This window comes from Rhinolophus hipposideros (assembly GCF_964194185.1).
Source record: "Rhinolophus hipposideros genome assembly, chromosome: 1".
Taxonomy (NCBI): Eukaryota; Metazoa; Chordata; class Mammalia; order Chiroptera; family Rhinolophidae; genus Rhinolophus; species Rhinolophus hipposideros.
In genome coordinates, this window is record NC_138047.1 from 88,481,950 (window position 1) to 88,500,543 (window position 18,594).

Sequence of the window (18,594 nt, forward strand, 5' to 3'; positions counted from 1 at the left end):
AAGGTAATGATACCTGCTTTATTTTTCAGCCAACGTATCTGTGGGTATTCCGAGAGTGGAATCAATTCCTACCAGTATCAGTGCTTAGTCTTGCTAATATACTCAAATCTTACTGCACTTTTCTCATTAGTTACACTTATCTCCGTGACCTTTCATAGTACTGTGGAGCAACTTAATTATTTTTGGAAAATAAGTAGAAGCAGAATTTCAAAGATTTAAATCCAAAGTTATGATAAAGATCAATTAGATGAATGGCCAATAGTATAACTGAAGAACCATGCAGCATACATAAAGTTGCCAGATGTAGCAAATGAAAATACAGGACACTCAGTTCAATTTGAATTTCAGATAAACAGCAAATACTTCTATGACTCAAATGGGACACATTTATACTAAACAAATATTCAATGTTTATCCGAAATTCTAATACCTGCATGAACTGAATTTTAACTGGCAACCCCGAATACACATGATTTTGCAATCTGTACTGCTAATCTACAAAGCTCTGTATTCTTGGGCTATATTTCTGGTTTGACTCTAGAAAATTATTATTCTTGAAATTTAGAACAACTCAAGTGTGTTCATTAACATACATATGAAAGAAACTGTCACGAAGATGTATCAGGCTTATTTTGATTTACAATTTAAAAAGAACTGAGTTGCTTCATGCATTCATGTCCATTACAAAAATGTGTTGTTTCCCATCACAAAATAAAACTGGTAATTAATATAGAGCAGATTTTATTAAGTATGTTTTTAAAACCAAAATGGAGAAAATGTGTTGATAATGATTTATTTCTTTTAATGAAATAAGCAAAATCATGTATCTATTATTGCACAATGCATTAAAAAAATAAAACTACTCATATTCCAAGATGTAGGTTATGTCAAAAACAAAATGTTTTCAAACACTTATGTATTCATTTACCGATATATGAATAAAACATCTCACAGAGTTCATGAATTCTTTATATTCTGTCCCGACATTCTGTTGTTAAACAGATATTGCTTCATCCTTGAGCTTAAAGATTTAATTTGATAACTTGGATGTTTTATCTTCTGACATTTGCAAGCTTCACAAAACTTGTTTTTTTTTTTTTTACTGTTTTTTCTTTAGGCTATTTTCAAGGTGTGTAAATCTGTAACTATGCTAATGAAAAGAGAAAGGCAATTCACTTTGTTTTACTCACTTATATTCAATTTTATGAGAAATAATATTTCACATAAAGTAAACTCAAGGTATTCAAACAAAAATGATGGCCTTTAATGTTCTTATGTTTTTAGAAGCCATTGGGTGACATTGTTAGGAATGTGAGTGCTGGAACTTGGTTTTCCCTGGCTTCAGATCCTGGTGTACAACAGGCTAGATGATTAACCTTGGGCAAATTATATAAATTTTCTATGCTGCACTTTATAATTTGTAAAATGGGAATAATAATAATAGTAATAGTAATAATAATAATAATAACAATAATAATGTTTCACCTATTAGAGTTGAGGTGAAATTCAAAGGAATTAATTCTGAAAAAAAATGCTTAAATAAAAAGCACTCAAATGTTAACTTATTATCTTCATATCTGAGTTAAATAACTAGTTTCTAAGTCATTAACATGCTTTCAATAATTTTACAACTGATTGCAATTAACTACTATAAACATTTTAATTGCAGTATTTGACTTAAACATAGATTAGGCATGATTATCTCACACATATAAAACAAAGGTATCATACTAATGTTTGAAACTCAGTAGTATGCAAACATACAGTCACCTATACAGAATATTTTAAAGAGTTTTCAGAATGCATGAGTTCAAAGATAAGTTAAAACTGTTATGGAGTGCTAGTATCGGTGCACAATAGTCAAATCTTGTTTAACAGTGTCAACTACATTCCCTTGAACTTAAAATAAACATGAATAGAAATGATGTTTGCACTCTGAATTCAAGAAATGTAATTGTTCTGGACTAAATCCAAATTTGAATAGTAAAATAGATAAATCTTAGATGTTTTGGGGTAGCGATCCCACAATAAATCTTCACATCGTAACATAAAATTATGTTACATAGTTAATTTTTTATAGGGTCATAAAAATCCCATCTTTTTTAAACCACATCAAAATCGTATCAGCCCAAATTTCAAATTAAATGACATCTAATCACTATGTTAGAATGATTTTAAAACTCTTGATGTTTTTAAGCTACTCATTGTGTGTGTGTGTGTGTGTGTGTGTTTGTGTGTGTGTGTTTGTTAAACATAGGTGAGAAGATGAACAAACAATTGAGGCATTTCTATGTGTATATTTAATATGCATATTCAATATTTGCTCTGTATAGTTTTGGCTTTTTTTTTTCTTGTTGTTGTCATTGCTGTTTTGATTTCCTATCAGGAAATTTCAGGGGGTAAATTTTAGATGTCCAGTAAAATTCTCCAGGCCTCCAAAATGACAAGGATATTAGTTCTTTCTGATATTTCTACAAATGACTATGTGGTCACTGTCTGGTATTAGAGAAAAAAAAAATAATGAAAGAGGATTCATTATCACTATGGACAGTTATTGGTTCTGCCCCAGACCACATTAAACATCATCAGGAACTTCAGAAGAAATCACCAAGTAAAGTATTAACCAAGCATAGGCCCTCCTTTAAAAGACACTTAAAACTTACAACTTACTCCATCTCTCTTCAGATTTTTTTTTTTTTTTTGAACCACTGTCAGAAATTCAGTTCTCTAAGATAATACTGCTTCATCCATAGGTTCTAAATTCCCTTGTTTCACCTAGGCCTTCTCCCCACCTTTTCTGAACATCGTGAAAACATTCTATTTTACCCTCTAACACTCCAGATCTATGTTTTCTTCTCTTTCCAATAATGGAGTCCTGCTCTTCTTAGGACACCATCTTCCTCTAGTCTTCTTAAGAGGAGACTGTTTTTAAATTATCATTATTATTCTCTTTATTGTCCCAAATTCAATACCTAAAAATGCATTGCATCTTCCAAGCCACATTTCTGCTTCAAAAGCTCCTATCTATTGAGCATATTCTGTCACACATCATACTACCTACCTAGTTTTCCATTGCTATCACCTTCAGATTCCTTGCTTATTTCTCCACAGTTATTGGTCAGTCGTTAAGCCCTGCTTTCCTCTTCATCTCGAATCCTGTAATTCTTGCAAATGTATTATCCATATATGTGATCCATCAAACAACTAGATTTCTCAGCTCTTTGAACTTGTCTCCAGTTTTCCTTCAGCCACTCTCATAGTCCACGGCCTGGAACTTCTCATGCACAAAATCCCTACCTCCTACAAAACTTTGCTTCCCACAACCTCAAAATCTGACTACCTCTTCTGCTACTCCATTGATGTTAGGATTGTAGCATTCTTTCAACAGATTAAAACCCCTAAACTCTTAACGTCAGTTTTTCACGGTGATCAGTACTCTTGCTTTTCACTCCCTTCCTAATATGAATTCTCAACAATGGTTAAATCCAAATATCCACACTCCTAAAGTTTCTGGAGAAAAACCACACATTTAACTGACTGTCTTCATCTTAAATTCAAGAAAACAAACCTCAAATGTACAACTCTACCAAGCAATCCAAGTGTGTCTCAATTACATTTATTTTAATCTGAGATAACTATCTTGTATTTACAGATTTCCTCTCAGACCACCTATACTTCCTCCATTCTTCACTTACAGTTGATAATGTTGCCTGAAAACTCATTTTGAAAATGGATGCCGTCATATAGTCCCTTCCTCATTATTCTGTCACTAACTGAACAATCTTATTTACATGTGGCCCCATATCCTTTATCTAATTTTCAGTGAAAACATTTTTCTCTGTTATCAAAAGTCAAAGACTTTTCCCTCATTTGCTCTGGAGCTCATCCCCTCTTTATTACTCATGAACTATACTCTAGTAGTTCCTGGAGTATAATTCGATCACAAACCTTTCTTGATCTTCTGTGTCATTTTTGTTTGTTCATTTGTTTGTTTTTCCCATTTACTGAAAACAAAACAAAACAAATAATTCACATGAAAAAGTACTGATACTCTCTTCTTAATGAAATTTGAATTTACCTAATCCAGTTCCAACCATATCTTCTGGAGTTCTTGTCAAGTTCACAAAAAGCATTTTTATTACTATAATCAGTGACATTGCTTTGTCTTCATTTTAAGCAACGGCTCAGTAGCATTTAATATAGTTGATCTTCCTAAAATAATTCCTGATATTCCACGCTGGGTCCCTATTTTGTTTATTTTTCTTATCTATCTACATTATTTCCCTTGGTCATTTTGTTTACATTTAACTTCCTCCTAAATATTTGTGACTCTCAAATATATATCTCTACCTCTAATGCTTCCTTGTCACTCAATTGTATATATAAAACTTACTGTATAATTTTAGTTTGATGTCTAAGTCATCACAAAATTAAATGTCAGTAATTTTTTATTTCATCTACCAAGTTTAATCTTCCATCTTTTTTTGCTGTTTCACCTGGGTGCTTTAGATACACTCTAGGTTTCTTCCCTCTTCATCGCTAAGGCTCCCACCCTAATCTAGAGGAACATCCTTGTCTTGTGGATGATTATATCTGGTGCCCAAAACAGTTTATGGTAAAAGTTAGTCACTAAGTTGCAAGAAATAAATGAGTAAATATTTAAAGTTTTCTTTTTTGTTTGTTTGCTTATTTTTTCATAACAAGGGGTCAAGAAGTAAACACTCTATGCTTTTGTATGAAGGCACATTGTTTGATACAAGGAATCTGAGCTTTTTCCATCACTTCTGAGATTTTCAGTGTATTGCTTCTATCATTGTTGCAAGGTGACCATCATCATTCCCAATATCACATCCTTATGTAACAATAATCCAAACAAGAAGTAAAAGGTGATGCAGTGTTCTTTCTCCTTGCACTATTGTAATAAGAACATCCCATTAGTTTGTGATTTCTGGGTGATAGCTCCTTGACATAAGTACCATTTGACCAAAGATGCTTACCAGTTTCTTCCTACTTGCCTCTCCTTTGTCTCTCCCTTTTTAACTGACATGCTAGATTACCCCATGTGTTAGTTTGATTAAATAACACTTATGACAAGTTTGTGACAAATTTAGGAAAACAAATTTCCTTTTGGGTGACACCTATGACTGCCAGTTAGATTTCATATATAACCAGTCAGGTGAACTTGTACTAAATGTAGTTCCTCTTTAATTAACAAAGAAATCCTTTCACTTCTGTAATCCTGCTGCTTCTCCAATTGCCTTGTAAGCCCCAACCTCTGTTTGGTGAAGCACCTTTTCTCCATTGATGTGAGCATTAGTAAACTTTGATCTCTTATGCTTGGTGTTGGTCATGTCATTAGTGCAGCCATACAGTAAATATCTGTGTGGGAAACAGTGGGACTGATGATCTGGTCCCTCTAGGCTCAATAGACACTCATATTCTTACCTCCCCCCCTACCCCTTAATCAAGAAAAACAATTCTGCCTTAGAGATCCTCACCAACTTCTCCTTATTTCTCATTGTCTGTGTCATATCTTCACTCTGTGCAAATAAATGGCAAAGGAAACAAGTTGCCATAATAGACTTAATCTGATCATGATTAATCTTTTAGGACTAATCAATTGGAAGCAAAAAGAACGTGTTATTGACTAAGTAACCAACAATGTGTGTTATAATTGCTATTTAAAGAGGATTGTCAAATTTAGCAAATAAAATTACAAGATGCCTAGCTAACTTTGAAAATCAGAGCAACACGAAGTATATTTTTAATGTAAGTATGTAAGTAGACTTATTTAGCTCAACTATGTAAACCTATACTCATACTAAATATTATTCTTTATTGGTGTGGAATTCACATTTAACTGGATCTCCTGTATTTTACCTGGCAACCCTACATTTAACCAAACTATCAAGAAGCAAATAATTTTGTTTGTTTTCTTTTGTTTTGTTTTCATTCTTGAATCCCAAATGATCTTTCATGGCATATTCATTGCCCAAATAAACAGAAGTCCTTATATTAACACTAAAGTTAAGTCTCATTCTTTAGTCCCATTTTTAAGCATTCCCTCTGATTCTATCATTGTGCATGCAAGTATTATTCTTCTATTAAAAAGATTGTGGTGTTGAGAAAATTGCTTGGGAACTAATTTCAGAGACAGAAGTAATTTTAAACTCAGTTGAATTGTTACCAGAGCTATGCCACTGCTTAAAATGCTTTTGAGTTGATATGAGATTAAAATAGTTTAAGATATTTTAGAAGATACCATAGGGATGTATTATATCATTATTATGCAATAAATAGGTACAAAGGAGACTTTCTATCTGAAGCTTAATAAGGAGAGTAGTTCATTTTGTCACATTGCTACATGTTCTGCACTCACAAGATGCATGTAGGAGCTTCATGGAAAAACAATATTGTTAGCATTTTCACAGAGGGAGTTTTAGACCTTGTGGTAGCTTCTAGGTGGTAATGTTGTCAGCCATTCCATCAACTCTGAAAAACACAAATTCAGACAGTTTTCTACCCTGCTTCTGCACTATATATTCCACCTCCTGCTTTCCAAGAAAGATTACAACCATTTGACTGTTAAAAGGAAAGCCATGTGACCAAATTCATACTCTTGTAGAATTTCCAACAGAGGCACAGGAATAGTGACACCAAAGTTGGCAGATGTTTCTAACTCTTTCCTATAATATTTTGTAACAAGGAAAGCTTTGTGGGGCTGATTGGCACTTCAGCTAATATTAGTGAACCTATCCTCTCAGAATATGATATTATCTAAATGTACCACCAACTCAGGTGCATGTGAGTATTTTCCTATTATCAAGCAACTCTTCCAGATGGCTGTCAAAGGCAGCACTATTTAGCTGAGTTTCTGTTACCACAGCAATGCAGTGGGAGAGTATGAGCTGCCTCCACATTCCCTCCATCTGGCAGCTGTTTACCTCTAAGAGAAAGAGACCATTTCCCTCCTGAACCGTGAAGAAATTTGATTGGAGTTGCATCATTTAGGTTCAAAATTGGAAATTTGGAGAAACAATGGGCATTTACCATAAGGGAAATATAGTTCACTTTGCATCTAGTCATGTAGAAATATAAGGTTCCATATGTAGTCTTACATACCTTGAATTTTCTTCTTTTTGTTTTTCTTTTTAAATTTTATATGGTAAAAGACTACATTAAACCTTCACATACTTTCATGTTATACTCATAGCTAAGGTCAAGCCTGTATTAGCCATTAAAAGAGGATAATAGATAGAATACAGATGATTTTTAGGGCAGTGAAACTACTCTCTATCGTACCATAATGGTAGATACATGTCATGCTAAATTTGTGAAAAGCCATAGACTGTACAGTACCAAGATGAACTTTGGGTAATAATGATGTGTCAGTGTAGTTTTACTGATTTTAACAGAGGTATCACCCCAATGGGGGTTGTTGATTAGAGGGAAGGCTGTGCATGTGGGGTCAGGGGACATATGTGAAATCTTTATACCTTCTACTCAGTCTTTCTGTGAACTGAAAACTGCTCTTCAAGGTAAAGCCTATTAGAAAAAAAAAGGGAATAACACAGCAATCATTTTGTTATTTTCAGTCATGTACGTCAAATCGTTAAGTACAGACATAACTTTGGCATATTTGATAAATGTGACTCTAATAACCCAAACTGTCATAGGATATTGAAAATGTGAAATTCTTATTTTTATCAGAAACTTGAGGTGAATGTATTTGTAGATTAACTCGTAAGACCTCATAAAAATAAAGTGCTTGCTTCAACTTTGAAACAAAAGAGCTTTAAAAAATAAATTAGCATTTGTGGCTAGGACAGCATTCAAACTTCATAAATGTTTGTTTGAAAAATGAATTTTTAATTAGGGTAAATGTGCGCAAGGCACATTTTTTTCTCCCCATGTGTATGAGCACCATTTAAATTTAGTGCCAGTCTGGCATTACTTTTCTATTCAGAACCAATAAAATGAGTTTCAAAAACTATGAAAACACAAAATATTAATTTATTCTCTTATTTATTCCTCTAATTCAAGATTACTAAAAATGACCCTTTGCCTTCATTAAAATTGGCTATTTAAATAAAGTATTGCAATTAAATTCTACCCACTGAATGTCAATTACTTGCAGATTAGAAATGAATTTATTTAGATCACTGGGGAAATTGATCTTGTACGTCTTCTCAAACACAGGAAGATTTGAACATTTATCTCATTTGGATCTGATGAGGGTCTGGCCAAGCACATTCCCTTTATAAATTTTCTTTCCCAGCCATGAAAATTATGTTATATTTGTGGGCAGGTGTTTTAATATATTTTAATTTATAAGCACTGCTTTAGTAGTCTAAACATAAAGTGTAATCACATTTCTTGATACATTTTTACAACAACTGTCTGGTAATGCTTGATCCTCGGAGAATGCAATGATATTAAAGAGTCAGTTCATTTATAGTTTAATAGACTTTTTTGAAAATAGCTTTAAAATTATCATTAGTGAGTTGGTAATTTCATGAGGCAGTTACAGATAGAATATTTCTATAACTCAAAATTTAAAAAAATGAAAATATGATTTCTTAAAGCTAATTATTTCTTGAAAATGCCTTAGTGTGTGTTATGAAAGTTGTAGTAAATAATAAACAAAACACAGTATTCTTTCTTCTGTTAAAATTGCTTACTTTATACAGATTAATATTTAGGGAATTCTAAAAGTTGTTTTAAAAGTACAAAGGACAAATCCGAAAGAATGGGATGAAAATAAGATTTAAGAAAATATGAAAAATGAAATAGTTTATTTGGGGAATGATAGTTCAATTTAGAAACTATTTTCAGTAACAATTTGATATTTTTAAATTCTGTAGACTAGTATCTATTAGCTCAAATATTTTTAGTTGTCTCCATAGATATGATTTGTTATATAAAATGTGTCTCCTGCAAGTAATTAAAAATCAACGTCAAAATAGCTAAATGTCAAAATAGCTAAATAATCAAGTTATTTATAGTTATTTATTATCTCACATAGTAATAAGATCTGCTGATGAATTTACATCCCAACAATGTCACTGGGAACCCATGACCCATGTTCTTTTTTTTTTTTTTTTTTCATTCTCTGAGCTTCAACAGGTTTGTTAATTTACCTCTTGGGCCCTAGATTGCTATGGTATCTCTAAGCATCACAGCCATGTGCACTATTGTTCAGAGGCAAAGAACAAACAGACAAACAAAAATCACTCTTTTTGTCTCTTTTTGTTAATAGCTAAAATATAATCTTAAGAAGCCCAGAAAATTTCTCCAATGCCTCATTAGTAAGAATTGTGTTGCATTAGCTACCTAATATAATCATAGGAAAGGGAGATTAGAATTATCATCATTGCTTTAAATTAATTAGGATCCACTTCAGTGGCTAGGGTTGGCAATTAACCTTTTCCTGAGTCATGTAAAAAGTTATGGACATACAAAAAAAAAACTCAGGGGGCGATTAACAAGGAAGAGGAGAAAATTTAATTGTATAAGCAACATTAGAGAATACTGCCGTGCAAGTGTAAATCATGCCATTCATCAAAACCAACATTAAAAAATGAGTCAAAAGTATAAATGGGAAAATAAAATGCATGTGTTACATAATGCAATCATTTTCATCATGGCATACCCTAATGGTCAAATCACATTTCCAGCCAGCTTTAGTTCATGTCGTATTGTGGAAGCATGATGATTTACACTGCTCGTGTATGCAAATAAAAAACAAAACAAAAACACACTTTTCTTTCTAATCAGAGCTTATCTAAAGAGGTGAATTGTTTGAGATATGTGAGCCAAAACTACTTTTACTCGAGAATTCTATGTATGTTGTCAGCAAAACTTAAATAAATAAATGCAAAAGAAGAGAAGAACAAGTTAGAAGTATTCTCTTTCTATACTAGACAACGTATAGTCTCTTCGTTTGTGATAGATGGCACCATCTCTTCGTTTCTTGTAATTTCGTGTTGTTCCACCTTACTCCTTTTTTCCCCCCTACCTTCTTTTGCTCTCCTCTCTTCATCTTTTCTTTCCTTTTCAATGTATATTTGCTCATGGATGTACAAGGGGCTGTGCTGGACCCGTTACTAGAGAAGCAGCACTTCATGGATGAGTTTCTCATAGGTTAATACAGATCTCACAAATCGTATTATCTTCAGGATAAGTAGACATATAGAGAACCATATCAAATACAGAGCAGAGTATCATAGGAATGAGGAGAAAGAGCCTTTCTGAGTAGAAGATGTACTTGTACAAAAGGCTTGATCAAAAAAGTCACCTTTGATACTTGAGAGAAGTAATCAGGTCTGAGTGTTGCCATTTATGTCCTTCTGTGTTTTGAGACCATCACAGTCATCTGGATGGATACTTGTGTGGTTAACAAAGAATTTCCAAAGGTTGAAAAAAAAAAAAGTCACCTTTGGTTTGGACAATTGTTTAGCTAAAATTTTTATCTATAGCAACAGAACAATACTTAGTTAAAAAATATGATAATAATAGCAACATGATATGAAGAGGAGGATTATTTCAGTAATTTATGTGCCAGACACTAGGCATGTGTCATCTCATTTAATCATATCATTATTTAGATAAGCTGATATCTTTTCATGTTTTACAGGACAGGAAAGTTATAGAGAAGGGAACATAACATCTTGCCAATAATTATAAGGCAGGGTTCAGGGAAGTATTCCAAAACCAATATTTTTGTCCATTGCACTTTTCTGACGCCCACAGTAGGTATCCAATCAATGATTTGTAATTCAAATCAACTTTTTGATAGGTAAACATTATAGGATTGGAAGAAAATTATAAACAAAACATTTTACCCACTTCTGTTCTCATATAGAGACTATGTCTTAGTTAAATCTGTTGGGATCCATTATATTAACTGACACAAAAAAAGTTTACTTCCAAGAACATGACAGTTTATCTTCTCAACTGCCACATATGGAATATTTCTTCTCAGTAATTTCCTACCACAATAAAAGTGACATTTTGTTAAAAGCTACTGTCATGGAGAAAACATGACTTCTATTTAGAGGAAGAAGTCTAAGATTGCTGAAAGACCAGCAGTAGCCTAATGTGAAACAGTTCCTAGGATTCTTTATATATCAGTAAAAGTGAAGATTTTTCTCAACTTGAAAGCATGATTTACATATTTTAACAATTAATTTACTCTGTAAGGTTTGAAAGTACATATGTTCCACTCATATTTGAGACAGCTTGGGGCTAAAGTACAAAATTAAAATGGACGCTAAAATGTGTTAATAGAAAAAGAAACAACAATATAGCAGTTTCCAGTAGTAACTGTCAAAATATGTGGGTGAGTCTATCATTAAAAGCCAAGGTTTAAAACGTAGGTTTCCGAGTATGTTCTGAAAGTAAGTTTGCAGATCTCAGACCTTTTCCAAGGTTAAGATTCTGTATGAAAATTATTCTGGTGAAATAATAATCATTATAATAATTAATTAATTACTTAGCATGAGAAAGAGATCCAGCTAAGTCTAATGCATAATTATTGCATTTACTGCTCACAATAATCTTGTAAATTAAATAAGAATATTTCCTCATTTTAGACATTAAGAAAAAGTAAAATGTAGAATGAATTTTGACAAAATCACAGAGATTATAAATTTTGGAGCAGGAATCAGCCCAATTCTGAAGGACCAGATCTTCTTACCATCTTCAGTTTCTTACATTATAAAAATAGGATTTCTCACATTCTCATGAGATTTGCCCCAGAAATCTTGGTTTCTGTGAAAGAGAAGGCAAATACAGACATGTTCAGCAGCCCTGGCTTCACCTCTGTTTATTTACATGTCTCTTTTCCTCCAACAAATGTGATTACCCAAAGTTTGCTGGTGCCTAATACTCCTTTTTCAGCAAACATGGTTTCCCTGTACTGGAAATAATATTTCAATAAAGCACACAGACTATTCAATTTACCAAGTGCCAGCTATTGGACAGCCATGACATGTGTGGTGACTGTAATTTCATTTTCAAAACCATTGAATATTAGTACCCCATTTTTGATTGAAAAGGCAAAATAAGACTCATGTGGATTATGTTGTCTAAGGTTTTATGGCCTAAGTCAATATTATTTTTAAAATAGTGTTGAGGGTTCACCATATGCTAAGCTCTGGGCTAGTTTGTGAGATTTCACTCACTGCACAAGGAGCTTTTTTCCGGCCACCATGAAAGGTGTAGGCAATCAGTATGAAGGCTACCCTACCACTTTCCACTTGGCCATGTTTCTTCTCCTTCACCAATAGTCCTCAAACACTTCACAGACAGGCACAACTGAAGTATATGAAATGTTTTTCTTCATATAAAAAAGTATCCAGTTTCTGTTAAAGAATTTGTGCGTCTAGAAAAATGCAACTTGTTTCAAAGAAAATAAAGTAATGGTGAATTTCTCTGAGTATTAGTCTAACAACTATCAGATGCATTCCCCCTTGGGAATACACAGAAGCAGAAGCATTCTTAAGTTGTTTTTAAACAATTTCAAAGAAATTTATAATTGAAAGCAATAATTTAAAAGCACATGGTAAAAAGTTAGTTTTTTTTTCTGATTGAATTTTAATGGTATTAAATGTTTAGGTAGACACTGAGCTTGACAAAATACAAAGGTAATTTTGACATAAGCACACATTTATAATGTATTATTGTTTCAATTAAGCCTGTAATTTCTCCAATACATAATTACCAATACATAATTCATTAAATTAAATAATGCTTTTGATCAGATGAGATGTTCCAAAATAGCATCTCATATTTTGAATACAAAGTTCATCTTTTATGTGTAGCTAGTGAAACTGATAAAAAAAAAAATAGTCACATATGTCTAGTGGCTATTTTATTAGAAAATGCAGATACAGACTATAATAAGTATACCTTTGAAATATATATATACTTTTTGTATGTCCTGTGTGTATGTGTGTGTGTGTGTGTGCACGCATGTGCACGTGTGTGTGAAGCTTTGTTTTTTGACTGCTTTCTCTGCAGCCTCCAAGATGTCCAACAATGACCCCTAATTAACTCCTGGTATTAACACTTATGTAGTGTCCTACCGTATTGTACCAGAATTGACCTGTATGACTAATGGCATATGACAGAAGTTAGGGTATGTCAGTTCTGAGATTGATTTGCGTTGTGGCTTACATCTTGGACTCTTTGCCTCTCCCTCCCTCACTATTTCAAACAGGTTGTGAGGAACTGAAACCTACCAACAGCTACATTAGTGAGCTTAGAAAACGTATACTTCAACCCTAATGTAGTCTTGAGTTGACGGCAGACCAAGCTGACAGCTTGATTGCAACCTCTTGAGATACTTCAGCAAAAACCACCCAGCTAAACAGCTTCCATATTTATGACTCTCAGAAACTGGAGGACGAATCTTTGTTGTTTTAAAGTGCTAAATTTTAGAGCAAATTGTTTTACAGCAATAGATAAATGCAGGATGCTACCTGTTTATGTATATTTTTTTTACAATTCTGCTTAATGAATTACTGTATTAATTTTAATATCGTCCACAAGTTACTGCTTTGTGTTTTTTAGATAGACAAATATTGGTCTTTCAAAAATAACATTCCCTCCTTCAATACTTACTATTCTGTTTTTGTTTTCTCGTTGTATTGTACAAGTTAGAAGCAAATAATGTGATTAAATAGTAGTGATGATCCTAGCAGTTCTTTACCTATTACTAATTTATTTAAAATTCTTCTAATGTACCATGATTATACATAGTATGAACTGTTGGTATGATAAAACTATTTTATTATGTTAAATACAATATACAGTTTAATAAGAAATATATCAAGAATGGATTTAAAATTTTATCAAAGAATTTTAGCATGATTTGAGATAATAAGTGCTTCGTTTTAGTCCTTTCAGTTGTATTGAAATATCTGTGAGCCATTTACATTTTTGGATTAAAACAACTAAGTCTGTTTTCTGGAAGCACAAATATGTGAATATTTCTGTTTAAACCAGTGAACGGTTATTTTAATTTAGGAGTTATTATTATTGTAGCATTAAATGATATCAATAGTATTACTTCTAAGACATCCTGATCCAATCTATTATTTATCATTATATGCTTTTTGTAGTCTTTAAGGTCTCCATGGATAAATTCCATGCTGCATGCAATTCAGGACTATGTATTATTTTTATTTCATGTGTATATTCTTTCTAAAGTGTTAATTACAGTATTATACCTATAGAAACTTTCAGTAAATGCTTGGTAGTGAGTTTGAAAAGCTTATTATTATTAGAGGAGCTTGCTTTTAGAGTCTCCAATTTCATTATGTATTGGAGAGTTATTTTCTAAATTGAAAATTTAGTTTTCCTTTGAAAATTTTAGACTGCATTGTCATGCTTTAAGACCTAGAAAGTCCTAATTTGTGCATCTATGAAAATATAATAATTTCTAAATCATGGATTCAGAGTCATAAGTCAACATTTCTAAACTTTTAAAATGTGTTCCCTTGGAAAACAAATTTAAAAGATAATGCCACGTTAAATAAAAAGGTACCCATTTTGCTATCACCAAAGAGGAAAATCAAATTCCTATAAGCTACTAAACAAGTGGTTCTGTTTTTCTCCAAGGTGCACTCTATTGAATTAATAATAATAAATGTAGTGGTTTTGTAGAATAGGGTAAGAATTAAATCAGCTTACTAACTCGTACATTTTAGGAAAGAGAGTTTTCCATCTTCTCCCTTCATTAATTTCCTCATTAGATATTCTTTTTGTACTTCCATTAGAGATTCACTTGTTTTCAGCCATTAGCAATTATTAGAGTGCTTGTGTTTATAGTCCATGGATTGCATTTTTGTATTTCTCTTTTGTTACATGACTCATGTGAGACAAATATGCAGGCATTTGCGATTGGAAAATATGGTTCCCCAAATTCTGCCTATCTACACCATAGCCAGAGTGCATTGTGAAGATGGTGATTCCCATAGAAACAGACAGATAATAAAATATATTTCTATCTATCAATCTGAAATTCACAGAGAAAGTTATCTTGAGTGAATGTTTTTCTCAGAAGTATTATAACCATATATAATAGTGCCTGATTGATATAACTCAGGCTACAAGACAGAAAGATTTTCCCCAAATATTTGCATGGCAACAAGATGTACAGAGATTAGTAAGTTGATACTCATTTCTTTAGAATAACTAAAGTTTAATGCAATATTTTGATATGCTTCTATTTAGGATAAAATCTCTTTACAAATAGAGATATTATTAAACTTCCAGATATGAACTTAGTTCTAGATGTAGTTACGAATTCCTGGTGAGTTCCACACTAACATTTCTAGTGTTATAGTCACTTCAAAATATCACATTATGTGACATTACAGCAAATTTAGAAGGCAGTTTACATAGTTTTGGTATTTTTTCTAATTAATGCAAATTATTAGTATTACATGTTGATTAAATAATATTTACCTATTAATGACAATTTAAATAAAAGGCTTAATTTTCTCAAATGCCTATCCTCTCCATCAAAGTAAATAAACTATTGGAGTTTGTTTCCTTATAATTCTCCTGCAAAGCATTGTCCTGTCCCACATGACAAGGGTTGTGGGAAGCCGTGGCGCAGAGTTACGAAAAGATAGTAGCCAATAATAAATTGTAAGTGGGGCCAAGGGGCCTCCAGCCTCAAGGACATTACTTTTTATTAGTTAGGTGAGAAAGTAAAGAAGATAAAGCCTGTCAGTCTCAAGATCTGTGAATCCTATACATTATAATAGGAAACTGATTCAAGCCATTCACCCCTGCCTGCAGGCAGCAGAACCATAAGTCTCAGGATGTATGTACCTCCCAAAGGACAAAACCTTTATGCATATGAATAGATGGAGGCACACCACTGAATCTCTTCCCCTGCTGGTTGGTTGTAGGAAGGAATGTAGCCACAGTGGCAGAGGCTCTCCTTAGCAGAGGAGGGGGGGGAAGGGGGTGAGGGTGGGGGAGGAGGCGGAAGGTGGGTGGCTGTGCCCATTCCTGTTGGTCCCCACTCAACTGTGCCTGGCTTGAGTTGTCCTCCCCCCCACCCCCCCGTGGGGAATGTTACTCGTCATTGGCTGACCAGCCATCTTTCTGGGGCCAAACAGGGAGACATAAGGTGTAAGCACAAAGGTGAAGCAAAGTCCCTGAAAGGATCCGTCTCACAGACTCTCCTTTCTTTAGAGGCAGGTACAAGGAGACAGACAGTAGGCTGCTGCATGGCAACAAAGCATATTTTTAATGTGATTAGAATTAGTTACAACAATTTTTGATCTAAGAAACAAACAAAAAATTTTTTTATTTGTCAACACAACAAATTTGATAAAAAAGTAGAAAGAGAGAGAGAGAGAGAGAGAGAGAGAGAGAGAGAGAGAGAGAGAGAGAGAGAGAGAGAGAGAGAGATTCTGCAAAAGAGGGAGATGCTAAATTTTACATGTCAACATGACTGGCCCATGGGCATGCGTAAACATTTGACCAAACATTATTCTGGGTATGTGCCTGTGAGAGTTTTCCTGGATGAGATTAATATTTGAATCAGTATACTGAGGAAAGCAGATTGCCCTCCCTAAGTGCCTGGGTCTCATCAATTGAAGACTTGAATAGAACAAAGATCCTGAGTAAGAGGGAATTCCTCCTGTCTAAATGCTTTGAGCTGAGACATCATTATTTTCTGGTCATCAGACCTGAATTGAAACACCTTCTCTTTTGTGTCTTGAACCTGCCGACTTTCACACTGTAATTACCCCATCACCATCGGCTCTCCTGGTTCTTAGGCATTTAGACTTGGATGAGAACCACACCTCATCTCTCCAGGGTCTCAGGCTTGCTGACTGAAGATCTCGTGACTTCTCAGCCTCTGCATCACATGAGCCAAGTCCTTATAAATCTCTAGGGTATATATGACTAATAGGATATATGTGTTCAATTTCTCTCGAGAATCTGGACTAACACAACCTACTTAAACTAATGGAATGTCTCTTTCACCATGAAATATAATATTTAGTTTCAGTATTTTTTCTAAAGGTGATGCACCAAAAACACAGGCATAAATAATTTCCATTATATACGATACTAGGGTGAATGGTTATTCAGATTATCTTAGAGAAATTTTAAGAACATGTCTAGAATTTGTTAAGGGTCAACTTTATTTACCTTTCCATCCTTTCTGTCCCCACCTAAATCATAAATCTTCTATTCAGAAAGTGCCTCAGAGATATTTTTTTCCCCACTTTATTAGTTTCTCTACATTGGAAGTATGAGAAATACCACAGTCTGTATTTTCAAAAAAAAAAAAAAAAATCTGTCCCCAGGATTCTAAAAAGTACTACAACAAGCATGTAGTAGTCCAATATTAGTTATCTCTTTTGGGTTTCTTACTTTGGTTTGTGACAGTTAAGTGACTTACCCAACCACTCTCAGAAAGTGACAGCATAAGAATGTTCACCTCAGCTGTCTAGCTGTAGAACCTTTGGAATGTTCTCCTGCTCTTTACAATTGCAATGTCTTACTCCGCAAAAGGAAGAAGCTTCCCATCCAGCCTCCAAACATCTACTTAGTTGTTTCTGTCTTCGTTTCATCAACAAGTGCATACGGCAATGCTATGAGACCCTCCATCCTACTCCATTAAGCATATGGTTCGTCTTCATCTGTTTAACATTGTCTTCTTGAAAATATGTCGATCAATGAGTTCATTTATCTATTAGTGGTCTAACAAGTAGAGAATAAACCGATACTATTATTGGTACTACACATCTATTATGCTGCAAACATGCCTTAACCTTTTTATAGCCATGTAGCACAGTTAACTTATTATTATTTTGCTTTAATATTTATACCTTGACTATGTTTTAAATCAGTTATAATTAAATTATAATAAAAGGCCTACCTATGATATAATTTGTGCATCCAGTGTTAATAGGTTAAGATGATAGATGATACTTAGACGTTCAAAGAAGGCACAGAGGAGAGAGAAGGATAGGGAAGATCAAATTTGATGTTAGGTACATAATCATTAATGTTAAAATAAAAATTGACACACACATATGCTACAGACTAGGCTATTAATGAAAAAGAGTTTCAAATCTCCAGTCTAATTCACAGTAAATATGTAAAACCATTTTCTTTATTCCTATCTAATTTATTTCTCAATGCAGCCCATTGTCTACTTGATTTCTGACTCTTTTAGATTTATAATAATAATAATAATAATAATTATTATCATTATTATTATTATTCATGACTGTGCACTATTTTCTTGAACTTAATGACCAAATTTAGCTTCCTCATCTTCGACTTCATGCATTACCTGAAATTTTGTATCTCCTCATCTTTTGACTCTTCCCCAAAAAAAGTACCTCAGTTTTAGCTTCTACTCTTCAAACTTGGCATCAGTTTAGCCACAACAACTCTGCTTGCCCCAATACCCCACCATTTTTTTTCATGTTAAAAAAAATAAAAAAGCTGCATCTAAATTTAATCTAAGTCACTAAAGGATGATGTGGTCTTCCTTATGTATGTGTATAATGTCTCAAGTCTATTTAAGTAAAATATGAATATTTTTCA